The sequence below is a fragment of the Mytilus galloprovincialis genome, chromosome 1 (genome assembly GCF_965363235.1).
Source record: "Mytilus galloprovincialis chromosome 1, xbMytGall1.hap1.1, whole genome shotgun sequence".
Classification (NCBI taxonomy): Eukaryota; Metazoa; Mollusca; class Bivalvia; order Mytilida; family Mytilidae; genus Mytilus; species Mytilus galloprovincialis.
Genome location: NC_134838.1, coordinates 44538288 through 44559525, shown reverse-complemented (window position 1 = coordinate 44559525; position 21238 = coordinate 44538288).

The following is a 21238-nucleotide window of genomic DNA, read 5'->3' as shown; positions in this document are numbered from 1 at the left end:
TCAAATAGTATGGTTAGGTTGAGCATGTATATATATTTTCTACTGAACTGTAAGCAATAAAAAGGCTCAATACACGGTGTATTATCTCTTTTGATTTCAATTTTTTTTGTTTTGCTCTACGACTTCTTACTTTCTGCAATCATGTTGGCTAAAGAATATATCATTTCATGTACATTATGAACGATCATCTTTAACGTTTTAATCTGTTCTTTGTAAGTTGTTGGCTCTAAATATTCAGCTTTGAGCGTTTCCTAAGAAGGTCGATCAAGAAAAGCGCTTCGGTCGTAACTTTTAACGTTATGTTTTCATTTTTATCGGTTGTATGACGATCATAATTATATTGACTTGTATCAATGATTTTAGTTAATATTTTTTTGGTACGATAGGAATACTGAATGCATGGTGTCCCAATTAAGGTTGTGCTAGTCTACAATTGGGAGGTTTTTAATACATCTTATTTACGCTTAAATTAAGAGTACTAAGATCAAATATTAGTAGATTGGAGCCAAGATACTGTTACAAGGTATCTACAAAAACTCATCATAGATGGATACCAGGATATAAATTTTGCCGTTTTTTTAGCCAGATGCGTGTTTCGTCTACAAAAGACTTATCAGTGACGCTCGAATCAAATTAAGTTAAAAGGCAAATAAAGTCAAATAAAATTAAAAAGGCCAAACAAAGTAAACATTTAAATCCATCTTATAGCTCTGGTTTTGTAAAAGTTGAAACCTTTCATATCATATATAAACGTATACCATAAACATTATTTTCACGAGCATTCATATTTATGTAATAGTTGCCGCTGTACTACATTAAGCGCCCATCTAGCATTTATATTTATGTAATAGTTGCCACTGAACTACATTAAGCGCCCATCTATCCATTTGTAGGTGTCGGCATTTTGAAAATTGAAAATTCTTTTCAAATGTTTATATCAGCGATAAATGGTAATCTTTTGGGGAATCCAATATATAGATAGTCACCTTTTTTTACTTTGTTACTACCACGAGGGGCTTCGATAATGGTACATTAAAATATTCTGATCCCCAATTTGATGAAAAAATAATATTCTGTGCCAGCAGAGGACAAAAAAAAATTCTGAATCCAAATTTTCTCCATGCCTTATAGTGTTAAATTTTGAACCAGACAAGTTGATTAATAGCGATGAAAAACTTAATAAAATTGTTAGCGCTTCGACAAAACAATCACACCCCACTTTTAAAGTTAAATGGTTGCTCCCTTATAGACAACGTTTGGACTGGTTATCATATACGTAGCTCCATTATGGGTCCTAAACCAACCACTGTTTTTAAATAGTAAATAAAAGGAAAGGGATTTTTTTTTTTGTATTAAGGGATATTATTGCTCCGTATTTGCATTTTGTGATTTGAGCATTTTTAAGTTATCGTACGACAATCGACTTTGAGCAAACTAAAAGAACACATGTACATCCAGTCAGAATGGGGCGTGTAAAGAGAAGCCACACTGTCAGCTGCATGATGGATTTTTCCATTTTTGGCCGTACACCAATGTTGCTCTCGAAAAACCAATACAATATAAAACGCTGAATTTTAAGTAAAGAATTCACCTACGGAACACTGAAACTGAAATTTAAAAGTCAAGAAAAATAAGAATCGAAACAATTGAAGAGGTGTTTGGCCAAAGTGAAGTTAAAACACATCAAAATCCATCTATAAGGGCTACTTTGTCCGAGGGAGTTGAATCCTACGTTTCTTTGTAATTGTAAGTAAACAACCTATTTTAAATTATCGATTTTTTGTTGCCAGTGACAAATATTTCATTGAATGTTCCGGAACAAATTAGCAATAAATACAACAGGGAGAGGGTGTGCATAATGAAGACATAACCTTTCAATTAGTTTAATTGAGGTCTGGAGCTGGCTTATTAGTAGTCCTTTGTTAATTATTTATCATTGTCATTTTGATTAGTTTCTTTTGTTTCCTTTTCTGACATAGGACTTGTATTTCCTTTTCAAGTGCGTTTTACTGTTCGTATTACTGTGTGTTTTTCACTCTTTATTGGCTAGAGGTATAGGGGAGGGCTGTGATCTCGCGAAATATGTTTAACCCCGCCGCTTTTGTGCGCCTGTCCCAGTTCAGGAGCCTGTCCTTTTAAGTCTTGTATGATTTTAATTTTAGTTCATTGTTATATTTCGGAGTTAAGTATGACGTCTATAATCACTGAACCAGTACACTTTTTTGTCTAGGGGCCAGCTGAAGAACGCCTAGCACAACGTTCATTGCGACGCTATACATTAAGTATTCCTTCCGTATCATTTTTTGGAACAAAAATAAATCATAAAAGGCAATATATTATTGTCATGCAATCGATAAAAAAGAAAACAAAACGTTTAAAGTTGCATGCGACCGAAGCGCTTTTTCTGGATCTACCTTCATCAGGAACGTCAAAAAGGCGAATAATACTATTTGGTTTACTGCGCGTTGGTCAGTTTTCACTGTTACTTCTAAATGTTGGGCACTGGGAACACCAAATAGCTCTGAATTATTTATCTCAAACGCTAACCTTATATAAGAGATTTAAATCAACTTATTTGATTCCGGTTTAAATAGGTTTAACTAATATTTTTTTGATAGATGCACAACCTTAAAATTTCCGGATACTGTTATCCCGTGTGATGTCTAATATGTTTCATAAAAAAAATCGACTTCTTCTTTTCATTATTAATTTTGTAATTAAAAATGATTTGATATATTTCGTGCTATTTACTTATAACTAAGAATGATTGTATTTTTGAAGTTTGATCAAATTCCTAAACTATCAAATTTATAAACGACATTTAGAATTTTAATATTTTAATAATTTGGTTAAAATTTCAAAATTTCAAAACTTTTACACAATTTGAAATTTTGATATTTTAAAACTTTGATAAAAATTCAAAAAATCTAAAATTTCAAAACTTTTTAAAACTTTGAATTGATAAGTGTTACACGGACCATCGTATGATAAATGAATATATCAAGTCTACACTAGTTTATTCATTGAATTATACGAACAAATATTTAACGTTATATTTCTCACTGGTATTATTCCTGACAGTTGGTTAATTGGTTACATTAAGCCTGTTTATAAAAATAGAGATAGCAAGTTGGACCCCAAAAATTTTAGACCAATTACCATTTTAAGTTGTATGGGGAAACTTTCAGTGGCGTAGCTGGGTCATGTTTACGTGTACGCCCGAACCTTGGCGAGGGGTATGAGGGGTGACAACCGCTCAATGTTAAAGCACCTGCTGGTAGTGGGTTCGAAAGGAACGAAGCCCCGAAAGCTATCGAGAATGAGATACCGTAATGATTCCTGTCAGTAAAAAATCATTGATAGCAACATACTTTTGAATCTAAATGGCTTGTTTGTTTTGGTTAAATCTTGTAATATGTTAACTTATTCATCGTGTTAAACTGGAAGCTAGCCTAATGGTCATTGGTTTTAGAGAAAACATCCAAACCAATATTACTTTTAAATAAGTTTAAATGGTGCTGTGAGTGAGCATACAATCAACAAAAGCACCTTTTAATGAACACGAAAATATTTCTAAGTGGTGCAATATCAAAAAATTCTGGAACACCTAGGATTTCTTCCAACAAAAAGTGAATCAATGTATCGTTCTTTTAAAGGGATTAAAAAAAAAATCTATTTAAAATTTTCTTTTGAAATTTTTTTCTTGATCTGGAATATTTCACGACAATCCATGAAGGTTTATAAATTGAGCATGTAAAACAATTAATTGCGTAAAGAAGAGTCCGGCTATCCGGTTGTCTATCAGAAAAGAACAGAAAAATGAACGAAAAAAAATGCTTTCAAAATTTTAGCTTTAGACATAAGTAATAGAAAAAGCTTGTTCGGCATTTTCATAAAATTCGATGAAGGTTCGACATGTCATTAATGTAATTGAGAAATAACAAAATGTAAGACCAAACTGCGACCTGTCATCACTTATTAATTGCAGAAATACATTTTGTCCTTAAAATGTGGGGAAATTAAAGATATAATTGCATTATTATATTGCTCTGAATACTCTTTTGATCATAAACAGTTTCTGTCCAACTTTCGTAAAATTTCACGGAGAGTCATTCAAAAGACTTTATCCACATTCAGAACCTAAATGTTGACGCCGCGTTGTCCCGCTTTTGGGACATAAATCACTGGCTCGACAAAAATGAGAACAGCATATCGAATCTGAGCAGATAGTGAATTGCTTTAAATATAAGAAAAGTACGTAGAATTCATAGTAGATTCAGACTTTTACAAAAGATTCGAACAAATATATTAAATGATCTATTTGAGTAAATTTAGTCCCTTTTTATTCAAAATTACAATCCATTGAAAAAATGAAGCACAAGGCTGATGTGCTTTTGACCAGTTTTTCTTATTCTATGTCGAATGTTTGTTTTATTTTGAAAATTCAAGTGTACGCCCGGGCGTTTTGACGTAAACGTAGCTACGCGCATGACTTTTTACCGCAATTTTATGCGAGCGACTAAATCTTTTCTCTGAAGAATTCATGATTTTAAACGCAAACCAATGTGGTTTTAGAAAGGGTTATTCAACAATCGATAATTTATTTGTGATTCATACATTGTTTGAAATTTTAAAGTTAAAAAAAAAAAGCTATTTTGTGCATTCGTCGATTTCGAAAAGGCATTTAATTTGAGACGATATGGCGAGATGCACTGTAGTACAAAATGCTTTTAAATAATATGAATGGATGTATGTATAATGTAATTGTAAATATGTATCAAGGTTAAAAGTCATGAATTTCATATAACATTGCCTTATCTGATTTCTTCCCATGTAGTAACGGGGTTAAAAAGGCGAAAATTTATCGCCTTTTCTTTTTTCTTTATTTTTAAATGATCTTGATTCTTTTTTGCAAAACTGTAACATTGAGGGCCTAAAATCAGTGTCAAAAGAGCTTGAGGAAAAACTTGACAAATTTTTTAAACTTTTTATCATTCTGTACGCTGATGATACTGTTTTGATGGCCGAATCAGCAACTGAACTCCAAAAACTTTTATTGTTTCCAAGATTACACAGATGTAGGGAAGCTAAAAGTTAATGTTGATAAAACAAAGGTCGTGGTTTTTTCAAGAAGACGACCATCATGTAATTTTCAATTCTAATTACTATACTATATATAAAAATATTAATTTTCGCGAACCATTTAGGTCACGGAAATTCCAAAATATGGCATCAGTAAGGAGAGTTGTGCAAATAATGTGAATACACAGAACCCCCATCCAAATTATCTCTAGCTAAAAGTATTCATCTTTTTCTATTTTATATGTACTAACAATATTCAATTTTTCTATAATTTCGATTAAAATATTCCAAAATCTGAGTAAAAATAAATCGAATGCCCCAAATAAACATTGTCTGATTGGTTGAAGTACTGTGGCGTCGATGCTTAGCATAATAAGCCTCGATGTAAAGCACACGCTTCACAGGAATAAGGAGAGTTTTACGAATAATGTGAATACACAGATCCTCCATCCTATTTATATTTTGCTGGAAATGTTGCAGTGTTCATCATTTCTGTTTTGATTCTGCTTACAACATTCCATTTTTTCTATAATTCCGATTTAAATATGTGGAACCCGCAATAAAAATAGATGGCCTTAATCACGTGGCCTCAATGATTTAATAGCAACGCAAAAAATTCCATTAATCATGTTGTACTTTGTTACCAGTCGGAACTTCTCGGCCTTTCTCGTTGCACGAAGTGAAAAGCCGAGTAGTTCCGATTGACGATGTTACATAAGCCGAATCACACATACAGATCTTTGCGCTCAAATGTAATTCTTGGTGAAGTATACAGGTAACTTCGTTTACGAAAATTTATACACACTTTTTCATTAACATATTACCAGACTTTTGCATATTCACGTTTTTTTATGCTGAACTGTAGTCGAATTCAATTCTATACATTTTTTTTTACGTGAAGCAATAGGAGTAAGAATATTTTTCGCGCCAATTTAAGCAGCTTCATCACCGTCAACAAAATTATTTATTGTTATTTTCGTGAAATTTTAGTCATATAGTTTATCAATTAGAGAATTTTTGGTAAGTATTACTTATTAATGTTAAGGTTCTACTGGTGTGCTTCTCTAGACCGTTTTGACGGTTCGTTTTATCCCATTTATCTCAATACTATCTCCGATGACAGAAATGTCAACCCGACCTATTCGTGTCGAAAGTGAAAATCGCATCTATTTGATGAAATAATTTCTTCTTCAGCGGTTCATGCATTATTTCTGTATTGTTTGATAACCAATCACATTCACGTTACATGTTTGCTACTTTCCTTTTAAATTCGGGAACCAAATTTTTTTACAGTGTAATTTCACCCCCTTACTTACAATTTGAGGCATTAAACATGGATAAATTAATTTGGAAGGGGTATTAAAATTAATGGCAAGTAACCCACTATTAACACTAGGGACTTTATTCGTGAACAACGAAAATCAAGGGACAACAATTGTGGTCTCGAACCATTTGTCTGTCTGGATTGTTAAAACCACAAAATCAGATAGTGATGAATATGCAAGTTTTCAACAATCCCGGAAAATACGAAAAATACACCTTATCGCTATTTAATCCAATCTCGAAAAGACAGTCAAATGTACAACTCCCTGTTTGGGTCAAGTGGCTGAAAATAGAGTTTTTTTAGTAGAGAGCTGAGGGAGTAAAAATTTTAGAAAGCGATCATCAAGAAACTTTAAGGGGGTGGCGGGTCTAAATCATTTATATAGGATTTCTCTATATTTTTCTATAAATGAACTTTATATTATTATAGTTAATAGAAAAATAAAATAAAAAAAGTGGGGTTACCCTTCATTTGCGCTCATAATCAGTCTTCCAAAGAAGCATACATTTATGTAAAAGTGTTTTTTTTCTGTTGAAGTAATAGGAGAAATAAAGTTAATATCGAAATAAAAAAAGAAATTTATTACAGAAATATAGGTCACAGATGAGTTGAAAAAGATATTTCAATTTTAAAGCAAGAAAATGACATTTACCCACCAAAGGGAGATCATTTGGAACTTTTTCAATGATGAATACATTCTAAAACAGGGACAAAACTTAAAGGGGGCCCAGTCGCCCATGGCTCCTAGATTTTGAGCTGGGCCCCTAAACTTTCAGTTAAATTTTAGTTGAACATATACAAACTAATTATGAAATATCTGGTCTGGGCTCCTAGCTTGAAATTCCCAAGTTTAGTCCCTGTAAAAGTCATCTGGGGCCAACACAAATTTATTGTTTTGAATGATTTTTGTACCATATGATAAAGTAACAACTACAAAAGGTAACAAATAAAATTTGTAATGAAAAACAAATGTTTATTTTTTTTCTGAAAATTTTATACCCTCGAGGCTCCTTAATCATGTTAATATAGTATGATCCACTTTTTTCGAAATTAAAATTGAAGTAAAAAATTATTTTGTTTAAAGTTTTTACGGTAAGGGACGACATCAAAAGATCAATGTAAGATAAAAAACTTAATTCAAATAGTTTGGGGGTTGGACTGCGGCAAAATATATCCATATGGGTCAATCAGTTTTTCCCAAATTAAGTTAAGAAGGGGGTAGGGGGGTCAGTGAAAAAACTATGTGAATTAAGTTTTTTATCCTTCATTGAACTTTTGGTGTCGTCCTTAAGTTAAAACAGGTCTCATAAAAAAGTATTGTGCATCAGTTTAAATTTCATGAATTCTTAAATCACATGTATATGAATCATGGACTATAATTCTTTATAGCAATGTCTGTTAGCCATTTAGGGGTCTTTTGCATTTAAAGTTCAGATTAAGTGGGTTTATTTTGCGAAAAATGACCTCAATATAAAGGACAATATATATATATATATACATTATATAGACTCAAAAAATGGTATATCAAACAGAAGACAAAAAAGGGAAAATATAGTGAATTTTGGAGAATTTATATTATCAAATGTACATGCATTTGAAATATTTAAAATCCATGGTGACCTAGCTACCAGTTTAGAAAACAGTGATTTAAATGCTAGTCTATTAGAGGGATATTTCATTTTCATTGGTAGTAGATATAGAATCTTATTTTATCATGAAGTACAATTTGAAAATGACTTTGGGGAGGGTTGGGATCCCGCTAACATGTTTAACCCCGCCACATTATTTATGTATGTGCCTGTCCCAAGTCAGGAGCCTGTAATTCAGTGGTTGTCGTTTGTTTATGTGTTACATATGCTTCAGTGAGTGATTCCCTATATAATCAACCAAATTTTTCCCATAAAAGGGGGGGCGGCCCCCCTGGATCCACCTATGGTCTTAGATAACATTTTATAGTTATGAATATTTTGTCAGTTGACTAAAACTAGATGGAGGTGTGTGTGTTCTTATTTCCAACAGATGTACACTAAACCTATATCAATTTGTGCATAAAGCAAATTGATAGTTGCTAGATACTGAATGATTATACCACAAGAAAGTTTTAACCTGTGCATATATATACTTAAAATACGATAAAACAATCATGTCTTTTTCAGGACTTCTGAATACAACCATGTAGTATGGAATGTTCTTGAGATATGGTTTTGGTCGATGGATGTTCACGAAGGACCTGTAGTACAAAGTATATCACTGGATTTAGCTCTTTGTCTAAGTGTATTATTAAATTACTTTGCTTTGAGCTCAGTTCATTGTTATGCAATTCTTTCTTTGTAAAATAAAGATTTGACAGACAACTCTCATGTACAAGGATTTGTCAAAGTAGTATCACCTCTTATGTACAATGTAAGTATTAGGGAGATAAAAGCATTCTATTTTAATTTGAACCAAACATATTATGTTTGTTCAATTATGTTAAAAAAATGATAAGCTCTATCTAGGCTTATCGATTTCTTAAACTATATTTCATTGTTCATGCTTGAAATTTTTATACAACCACAGAAATTTTTGCGGTCCTAAATAGGTATCCTGTCGTCGTCGTCCGAAGACAGATGGTTTCCATATAATAACTTAACTATAAGCAAAAAGAAATAAATAAAATTATAACACAATGTTTATAACCACAAAAGGAAGCTTGGGATTGATTTTGGGGGTTATAGTCCATAAGGTTTAGGTTCCAAAGGTGCCCAAAACAAGCATTAATTTAGTGTCAGTACAAAAAGTTGTGTATAAGTATTTCAATTGCTCTGAAATTGTACCATAATGTTTAATACCATAAGTAGAAGGTTGGGGTATATTTTAAGGGTTATTGGGGCAAACAGTCGAGGAATTGAGGGCCAAAAACAAGCATGTTTGTAGAGTCGAGACCATAAATTGTCCAGAATAGTTGTTGAATTACCTAAAACCAATGCTTTATGAAATCTTCTTTGAAAATTAGAGTTGTCTTTCTCTGTCCAGAATAGTAGTTTAATCATCTTAAATTAATGCTTTATACAATATACAATGCAAAATTCACTTTACTACCAACTGATAAATTAAAGCAGTCTTTAATAACCATTCAGTGATTACAAGCACTTTGATTATCATTCTAGGGTTATGCCCTTTTACAAATGGAAACATTGAAGAATTATTTAGTCTTAACTTAAGTTTGTTTTAACTAAATCTAGTGAACCATACCAATAGTAAGCAAATACATATGAAAAAGATGTGGTATGCTTTCCAATGAGACAGTTCTCCACAAGAGACCAAATGACACAGAAGTTAACAACTATAGGTCACTGTACGGACATAAACAATAGGTAAAGCCAATACCGCATAATCAGCTATAAAAGGCACCGAAATGACAATATAAAACAATTCAAACGAGAAAACTAATGACCTTATTTATGTTAAAAAAAAAATAAACAAAAAACTTATATGTAACACATAAATAAACGACAATCACCGAGTTACAGGCTCCTTATATCATCTTCTCAAATCTAGATATCATCTCCCATATATAGAAAAAAAACGTGTGAAAAAATTAATCTATTATGTGTTGCTCTCCTAGATACAAAATGTATCCAAAATCAAAGATGTAGAACATATTCTATCATAATCCTTCGGTAACTAGTGTTATTACTGTCTCCTCCATGCCTGTCATGAACATAAAAAAAAATATTAAATAAATAACAGTTCTAATGCTCAGGTTGGTTGTCACCGTGCAACACAGTTAATAATATAAAAAACATATATGAGACAACTATCAACAAAAGACCAAAATGACACAAACATTAACAGTTATAGGTCACCGTACGGCCTTCAATAATGAGCAAAGCCCATACCGCATATATAGTCAGCTATAAAAGGCCCCGATAACACAATGTAAAACAATTCAAGCGAGAAAACTAATGGCCTCATTTATGTAAAAAAATGAACAAAAAACAAATATGTAACACATAAACAAACGACAACCACTGAATTACAGGCTCCTGACTTGGGACAGGCACATACAAAAATAATGTGGCGGGGTTAAACATGTTAGTGGGATCCCAAGCCTCCCCCTAACCTGGGACCCCTACAACATAAGAACAAACTATAAAAATCAGTTAAAAAGGCTTAACTCATCAGATAGACAAAAAAATAACACCATAAAGGAAAAACATAGAACTCCTTTTGTCATAAGACACTGTCAAACATCCAAACATACTATCCACACTCATCTGTGTCCACACTTGTTTAATGACAAAATACTGGATATTGTTGATGAATTTAACTACTTAGGAATAGTTCTAACAAAAACAGGCAATTTTAATAAAACAAAACAGTTTAATGTAGAAAGAGCTACCAAGGCTCTTTACGAAGTGTTAAGACTAGGTCGTCTGCATAATCTTTCTATATGTAGTCAGCTGGATTTATTTGATAAAATGGTAAAACCAATATAACTGTACGGTTGTGAAGTATGGGGTATTGACAATAATGACATGATTGAAAGGGTACTGACATCTAAAATTTCAAAATTTATAAACGAACAATTTTAATAAAGTTTGTTAAATCATGTCAGTAACCGAAGTACTGACTACTGAGCTGATTATACCCTCGGGGACTTATAGTCCACCAGCAGAGGTATCGACCCAGTGAAGTAAAAAAAAAATGGAAACAACACGTTTAATAATTTCTTGCGTCCGAAGCGCTTTTCTGGATTTACCTTCATTAGGAACGCTCAAAGCCAAACATTTGAAATCCGAAGATGTAAAAGTACCGAAACCGTTGAAGAGCTATATGTCAAAAATACCTAAAAATAAAAAAAGGCCAAATTCATCTAAAGCCAACTTGCCTGAGGGAGTTGAAACCTTAGTTTTCTTAACAAATTCAAAATTTATAAACGGACAATTTTAATAAAGTTTGTTTAATCATGTCAGTACATTATGAGATGTTCCGAAAAGTGTAAATATTACCTTTTTGCACATAGCCTTATCCCTCTTTCCATGTCAAAATCAGTTAAAATAAAACATCCAAAAGTTTATTTCAGCTCTCTTCTTTCATTTCCACCCCAGAAAAACTTAGAAATGTATGAGAAAGGGAAATAAAAAAAGTAAAGAAAAAATACACTATTTTTAAAGGGAACTATATTATGTTTTCTCAAAATGGCAACTGGACAACGAAAAGCGGGATCATTAATTGTAGTCATTAATTTTTGGCCCAGTGACAGCCAATATGTACTAAACACTAAAAAATAGCATAAATGTTTAAGACCGTCGTAATTCGAAGGAGACACTAATTTAAATCATTGAAACAAGTTCATAGATTTTATTTAGATAAAAATAGCTACTAATATAATGTCTTTTCTTCTGCCGACCGTCCGTCCGTCCGTCTGTCCCACTTCATGTTAAAGTTGTTGGTTAAACTTTTTAGTCGAGTTAGTTTTTGATAAAGTTGTATTCAAATCACTTGGCCACTTAACAAAGATTTAAGCTCAAATATGTCCTCAATATTTATGCAAACAAAAGTTTACGACATTGAATGTTTGGTAAACAGACACCAGATAAGATAAATGGGATATGTGTCCATGGGACACAGATGATAACCCTGCTTGCTTATATAAGATTAAAGCGGAACATAACTTAGGAACGGTAAAAATTAAGTGCTTAATATGTGTTTTGTGGTAATAAGCATTGTTTATAAGATTCATAACATTTGTTTGAGGCAAACAAAAGTTAGAAAAAGGAGAAATTAAATTCAGCATTTTTTCCATTTATAAAAATGTATAACTCTAGAACAGTAAAGGTGAGGCCACCAAAATTCCAACCTAATTTATGTTTTGTGGTAAAAGACATTGCATATAAGTTTCATAAAATTTGTTTGAGGCAAACGAAATTTAGAGAAAGGAGAAAATAAATTCAGCATTTTTTCCATTTATAAAGGGGCATAACCGTAGAATGGAAAAAGTGTCGCTACCCGAATTCAAACTTTATCTGAGTTTTGTATTAATAAGCATTGTGTATAAGTTTCATAACATTTGTTATAGAATGGAAACCAATTTTGGGACATACGGACGGATAATTTGGTAATTTTTAACCCCCTTCCTTTACGACCGGTGTGTGTTTTGTTTGTGGCACAAAAAAAGAATATCACTGTAACAATAAAAGAAAATATCTTTATTTGTGAGAGCTCATTAGATTTTCATCAATATGATTATCAAAATTAAAATTTTAGATGAAGGTATTTCACAAATACAAAATGTATTATACATTAAGTTTTATCTTGCCAGTTTTTACTAGATTAGTGCAAGTTTTTCAGTGCTCTAACTATTCTAAATGATTAACACATGTTCCTATATAGATAAGAACTTCCCAGGACTGGTGTCAGTTTGATCACAGGCTTTGGTCAGTCAGCATCGTTTATCTTTAGATTAATTACTTGCTATCTATATATATTTCTAATCATGTTGCTGGACAAAGAAATATCAGAGTTTAGTGCTGAAATGTATTTAGAACTTATAATGACGTATAATAATGATATTCATTATGATGAATTACATAGTTTTAAAGAGGAGGAGGATTTAAGGACGTTAAGTGTTTTGAAATTAAAAAACCGGTTAGAAAAAAGTTTGTCTGTTTCCATTGCCAAAGTGGAAAAGATGTTGAAAAGGGAACTAGAATCTAGTGACTTAATTAGACTTTGCCATATTGGCATAGAATTGGCAAATGCCAACTCAAGTGATAGTAGGAGACAAGAGAAAAAGAGAAAATCAGGGAATGATGATAGCTCACCAAGTAAAAAGATATCTGGAGAACCTACAGTAAGTTAAAATTATGCAATTATTGGTGAAGTAATTTTATTTTCATGCTCCCTGGGTAAATGCATTACAAGTTGCCATATGGAGTTACATTGTATATGTAAAAGTAGAAGTTACTGTAATAGAGAGTTTGAGCTCTGGTGAATGAATAGAAGTGTTGAATATGGCTTTAATTTGGCATCAGGGGTACTCCTGAGCAGGTGTGTCTGTGAATCTGTTGATTCGAAAATGCAGAATACCTTCAAAAAGTGAATGAGTTGTAATGCAGGTTTTAGATCAAATCCACAGTGGGCATGCATATTAGAACGGGAACTGTGGTAGTTTAGATCTCATGTCAATGAAATGGTCAAAATTTTTAAAAAAAAATAATCTGGGAGCAGGTATACTTGTATAGTATAGAGAATTAAAAAAGAAATGATGTGTGAAGGAAAACACAGTGGGCATAAAAAGAATAAGAACTGTGGAGTTATTTTAAGGAAACAACAGTTTCTATGAATTTTACATCGGTATACAGATGAAGGCATGTGTATTTCAGTGAAATAGCTTAAGTAACTTATTAAGACGGTCTAAGTTAAGATTTTAACGACGACTAGATATTTTATATTATTTTAATTTTTTATCTGTTACTTTATTAAAGTTAACAGCAACACATAAAAGACATCGATGTGAACACGTATAAGTCTTTAATTAAATAATGTGTGCACATATTTCTTTCATATTAATAGTAGTTCAATAAAAAAAATTGTTTCCGATTTTACAGCATACATGTGATAATTGTGCGTCAGGAGAGATGTCTTTTAGAGAAGAAGAGTTAAATGGCAGGATACTTGAATTAGACTCTTTACTTCAGAGTACAAAATATTCTAAACAGAAACTCGTATTACAAAAAAGTATTGTATCATTTCTAAGTGATTTAAATCCTCAAAAATCATTAAATGACGCCCTACCATCTGACATTAGGAAATTCTTGGTATACAAAGATGATAGCGGAAAAACCCAAATTCATAAAGCACAATGTAAAAATAGGGGAGTCAAAGGAAAATTTCAATGTGGATGTCCCCTTCGACTTTCAGCTGGATCGGTTGATAGTTTGATTGGTCAACTAAGGGCAATTTTTCGTGATCACGGTCGTGGCACAGATTGGAATGTAGACTCAGTTAAAGCTTCATTTTTTATAACAAAAAAACGTAAGGAAAAGTTTTGTGCTCTTCGAGAATCTATCCTTAAAAATCAACTTGTCCAATTACTATTCTCCAGAAATTTGTAGGAATATGCATTTCTTTGTCTTTGGCAATTCCTGGAGCAAAATTATATACATCAACGTGTAACAGGGCAATTTCAAAGGCTATTAAAGGTCCAATGTTTATTATAATAGATGAAGATCTACGAAAAGAGTTACAATATTGGAGTTTCATAGACAACTGGACAAAACCCTTCCCTTGGGTTAACGAACGTCATAATGTATTATCTTTGTCACTTTCTTCTGGTGCGTCCGATTATAAATGGGGAGCTATTTTTAATAATGAAGGAGTAAGACATGATTTTTCTGATTATTGGAATGGTGAAACTAAAGACCTACCTATCATGGTTAAGGAAGCTCTAGCATTAAAAAACGCCCTCATTTGTATAAAAACACTGATAATAAACAAGAGAGTAACTGCAGAAGTAGATAATCAAGCTGTAGTCTATGCTTGGAATAATCAATACTCAAAACACAACTTAATCAATGAAATAATTGAAAGAAATTTTTCAGTTAACGTTTCAGCAAAATTGTAATCTTTCTTTGTCTTATATTCATACTTCTGAAAACCCTTCTGATTATTTGTCTAGAGTGTATTCTAAGTCAATGCATCTATTTCAAAAAGAACTTGGATTTACATACAACAAAAATTTGGACCACATTCAGTTGATATGTTTTCATTAGATAGTAATGCTATGTTAGATAATGAAGGTTTTGAAATATCCCATTTTACTCCTTATAAAACACCATTATCGTCCGGTGTAGATGCCTTTGCACAGATTTACAAGTCAAGTGAAATTTATTACGCATTTCCACCATTCTGTTTAATCTCCGCAGTTGTCAAATTTATTATACAAGAAAAATTACATGCACTTTAATTTTTCCTGACTTTAAACCGGTGAAGCCATGGTTTACGGTTATTTTATCTTATTCTAAAGAGATTGTTACTATTGGTTATAAAGGAGACAAGGGAGTTTTATTGTATCCTTCAAAGAAAGGGTTTTTACCAGATAAAAGAGGTCTTCAGTGCAATTTATGTGCTGCAAAATTTTCTTTCATTGGAGACAATAATACATGTGCAGATAAGTATTCGAAAATCATTTCCACAAATCCCCAAAAAATCATTCCAGTGTTATTCATTGGGGATTCTATAATTCGATTTTTGACAGATGTTTATGATAATGTACATGAAGTGTCAAATGGCGGTGCAAAATTGATGGATTCTTTCCATTGTTTGATACGTTTGATTGATATATTAGATGTATTCGTTGTTATTTTTCATTCTGGAACTAATGATTTAAATAAACATTTTAAACCTGGAGACATCCAATTAAAAAACGCAAAAAAGGATATACAGTATGTTTTCAGTTCTATACGTGATTTACAAACAAAGCATTATATAGCATTTGTTTTCTCTGGATGTATAAAAACATGCAATGATGTAGTAAACTTTAGAATTAATGATTTCAATACACACAGTAAAGAATTGTGTAGAAGGTTTAATTTTTTCTTTATTGATAACTCGAACATTTCAAAGAGAGGACTTGTAGATAGTGTACATTTAAATGAGACAGGAAGAAACATGTTTATTCAGAACCTGAATGGATTTATGAGCTAATAGTGTGAAATATAGCATGCATGTTAGTGATATAGTTTAGTGATATGTATGGCGCGGAATCAGGGTCAAAAATACTTATTTACGTATAAACATAATTATTTCTGTATATACGGAATTCGATTTATGTATATACGTAAATCGAATTCCGTATATACAGAAATACTATCTTTCTGTCTTTACATAAATATTTCTGTATATACGGAATTATTTCTGTATATACGTAATTCGATTTCTGTATATACGTTATTCGATTTCTGTGTATACGGAATTAATTTTGTATATACGTAATTCTATTTCTGTGTAGAGTGGGGCGCTCATATTCGCCGTGGACACAATTTCGCCGTTTTATGATTTTGAGGTGTAAAAACTTTAAAGGATGGTTGAAATGGAAGAAATATGCCGTTAAATTATATTTTTATAACAAATATGATTATTTTTGAAAATGAGACTAAATTTCGACACTTACGGCAAAGGACCGAAAAATGGACAACGATTTTCAGCCAATTTCCTGAATGAAAAAAACGATTTCAAAGAAGCATTCCTTAGTAATTCTTTGACTGATTGCCCTAAATTTCAGTTTTTTACACCTTTCAAATGTCTGCTATTCGTCTATAATGAAATTTATTTGATAAATATTGTTTAAAGCTGCAGTTATTTGGTTTTAAATAGATATGTAAAAACGGCGAATATGTGTCCCCCGTTGACAAAAAAATAGGAAATTTCATACACCCTTTAATCCAACTTTTCAGATGATTTTACTCAAAACAAACACGTTTTCAAGCTAAGAATATTTTGCATTTGAAGTTATCTTCATATAGAAATATCTGTATACTTCAAAAACATAAAGACCTAAACATAAACTGAAGAAAACATGGAAAGATATGGCGAAAATGATCACCCCACTCTATACGGAATTATTTCTGTATATACATAATTGGATTAACGTGTATACGTAAATATTTTTGTATATACGTAAATCGAATTATGTATATACACAAAGAAGTATTTTTGACCCTGATTCCGCGCCATAGATATGTAATTATTTGTTGTGGTAATAAAAATATGAATTACAACAATAAAGTTTTTTAGAATTTGTAAAATTAGTCAATTTTCTATAATCAATAAGAGTTGCTTGATTAATTGTTTGGTAAATATGCCTAGTGTGATTTATATCATGGTAAGAATACTTGGATACTGTCAGAATAAGTAGCTTTATCTGGTATTTGGATGTTGTGTCATTCGTCAGTATCATGTGCTTCTTATATATATATAGTTATCCAGTATATATGTTACAAAAAGTTTTCATTGTTGTTGATAAAATTTGCCAATAATCATTAAAAGTTTTTAGTTGAAATTTGTTGATGTAGTTTAAGGTTAATATATATTTTAAATTTAAATTCAAATTTAAAATTTGACGGAACAATTTTATTTTGGGGTCCTATGTTTTATTCAGTGAAATTTTCCAAACAATATTGAACATTCCAAACATTATTTTCAACATTTTAGAATTAAAAGAAATAATTAATTTGTTTTAATTGTAGGGAGGAAGGTAAATTATTTAATTGAGTATTGATAAGGATCATAGGGCTGTTGTTAGTTAAGGTGGCACTTGCAGTATTTTGATATGTTATTTAAGTAACGAGGTTTTGAGATGCTTTTCAATCCAAATCTTATATATTGGGACATGGGAATCATTTATAATAGAACACTATTCTAAATGATTAACACATGTTCCTATATAGATAAGAACTTCCCAGGACTGGTGTCAGTTTGATCACAGGTGAGGGATGAAAGTATTGTTGATTTAGTACATACAACATGGAAGAACTGGTCAAATGATGAGGTTACATGTGGACTATGGAAATATTGTCATGACATCTCAGGAGATGATAACACTGATAAGGGATTAATATATCACAATATATTTATTTATTCTATTCTGTGCCTGTTACACCCCATTGCAGTTATAGGACAAACGCCAGATTTTGAGTTTCTTCAGCAAAATAGCCAGAACATTATCCAATTAACAGATTATTGATAAATCATTTATTCAAACACTTGTTTATTTGTCGTCACAGCAGGAAAGCTTCTGATTACCACAATATTTTAGATGACTGACCAGAAATTACCACATGTGTACTATGTACTGTCAAAGTACTGTTCCAAATAAATAGATTGTTATCAGAATCAGCTAGGGGCAAATATTATGACTTTTGAATTTTATCCATAAAAGACCCCCCTTTTTATGATACAAATTTTGGCAATGCAAACATTTGAAAACAGAGTATTTGTATTCAGTATTTTATTTTTTATATTTAAGCATATAACTAAATCTACAATATAAATATGAATAAGAAATTACTGATTTTGCAAAATATTTTTTTGTAAACTGGAATGAAACTTGAGAAGTTATCGAAATTAAATGTTCTTTTACCACAGGCACACTTTGAAAATGTTTTCTCTTTTAAGCTTAGAAACGGTGTCAAAAATCCAACACAAGTTTTGACATTTTTAATAGTTCCAGTTTTAAAATTCGCTATTTGTCAAGCCTGCAAGTAAAGTGGCCAAATCTAGAAATAACAATCCTTCTATGGGGAACGGATTTATATACGTTTTTCTTGTTTCCAAATCCCTACATTTCTATTGTATTATTGCAACATGCATGTGCACTTTTGAAAAATAAAATACTGTTTTTGAACTAAACTATAATCCTTCTCTAGTGTCTCAACATTTAAATTTATTCTTCAGTTATTTTCCTATTTAAAACGTCAACATTTTTGTTAAACCTTCACATTATTTATATAACTAACAAACATATCTTCTACACAATTACAGCATGCAGAGAATTTTTTTTAATTTTTTTTCTCGATATTTTACCGTTATTTTGTCTTGGGTTAAAGTTTCAAATATCAATAACTTTATACAATTTTTTTAACCGGGACAGAATTTTCTTCATGATTAAAAAAGGCAACTTAAGAAAAGAAAAAAAATGTTTTAATGACCCCGCAACTGAAAGTTGAGAGGGGTCATATTGTTTTACTCCTGGTCCGTAAGTCCTGCTCCCTTCCATCTTTCTGTCCGTCTGTCCCTTTATGGGTATATAGCTTTTCCACATAATTTTTATGAATTTGAATGCTAGGAAGTTTTCACTTTACTGGCTGTATGTGCATGAAGATGTTCAAGTGGTCAGGGTTTTGATTTTTGTCGAGCCTGTGACTTTTGTCGCAGAACGTGATATACGGAGTGATTCTGGTGGCAGCGTAAGTTAACTTCTTCAAAGCTTTACATAATCGAGAGGTCAACTATATTTGTTGTTAGGAATGATTGTGAGGTGTATATATCTGTCTGGCAGCTATCATCTGACCTTGACCTTATTTTTATGGTTCATTGGTCAATTGGTTAAGTTTTCATGGTTAAGTTTTTTTCTTAGATACATGTACTATAAGCAATAGGTGAACTATATTTAACGCACAGATTGATTGTAAGGTGTGCATGTCTGGTTCATCTGACTTTATTTTCATGATTTAGTTGATAATGTTTAGTTTTCCTGTTTAAGTCTGATTCATAGAAACCATAAGCATTAGGTCAACTATATTTGGTGTATTGAATGAATGTAAGCTATGTGTACATGTATTTTCGGTGTGGTTTGGCTGACCTTGACCTCATTATCTGGGATCATAAATCAATGGTCAGTAAAGAAGTCGAGACATTTATGATTGTGCACTCTTGCTATTAGAATTTGCTCTTTTGGGGAATAGTTGAATTTTGTCATTTTTAGAGTATATACTTGCATTAGAGGTGCATTGCGTTCTGGATAACTTTTTTTTTGTTTTCCAGACACAATAGTATCTTAAAAAAAATCCAACATTGACGTTGTTATAATACAGTTACTTCACAAGTGAAGTGCGGTGATATCATTTTGTCTAGTTTTTATTTGAACTGTTCCGTACTTTGCTAATGATTAGAACTATTTTTGTTAATAAATATTAAGATAGATCATACAGTCTAGGGTTTAAGTTAACAAATATCAATAACCCTTCTCAAACCTTAATTTTGAATTATTTTCCAAATACGGTAATGATAATTATAAAAAAAGTTTTCCAATAATTTTAATTCAAGAATTTATTAGGGTCATATTCAAATGTAGGTACTCCTAACGGTGCCTTGTTGCATCCCCTTTTCAAAATCCTTTATTAATTTAGTAATTAATTCCTGTAAAAATCCTTTCAAATATATTTATACAAAGAACTCTTTTAAAAATATTTATACTATATACACATATGTTGTATTCCTGGAACAGATTTCACGCTATAAGTTTCTATACAATAGTGTTCTACAAATTCTGAAATATACACTAATATATTGTTTCTGATTTGATCTATTTGTCTCTATGGTCAGTGGTCTGATAGTAGTCTCAGATTCTAATCTCTACCAGCAGGGAGTCTGATAAGAGGTTGTAATATGTTGAATGGGCTAATTAACATCAATAAATTGTGCAATTTGATATCTCCTAAATTTTAGGATGAAATTTGGCGTTTGTCCTATAACTGATTGATAGTTGTGGCTTTTGTATGTACAGATACACTGATATTTCATTTATAATTATATTGACACCTGACATAATTTGTATAGTTGTTGAGTCTCATGGTATACAAGGATTTCATCGTTAAGTGTATCGTTAAGTGTATCGGTAACTAAAGCTTGATCCTGTGAAAAAAAAAAAAAAAAAAAAAAAAAAAAAAAAAAAAAAAAACAGAAAGAAAAAAAAAAAAAACAGAAAGAAAAAAAACAAAAACAAAAACAAAAACAAACAAAAACAAAAAGCAAAAAACAACCCATTAAAAAGTTGAAGGTAGAAAATAGAACAAAAATGTCAGTTTATGGCTTATCATCTTCGTTCAGAGGCAAAATAAAGTATGAATTTATTATTTTATTTTAGAAAAGGCAAATTTTATTTGTCAAGACATTATCATTGAAGCTGGTGATAACTACAAATTGTAGAATATAGATTAGAAATATAAGCAATGAAAGGAATTTTCGCTATAGACAGGAACAAAATTTGTTAACACATTTTGTCTTTTGTCCCTTTAGCACCTCGTTTAGAGATGCTTTTCAATCCAAATCTTATATATTGGGACA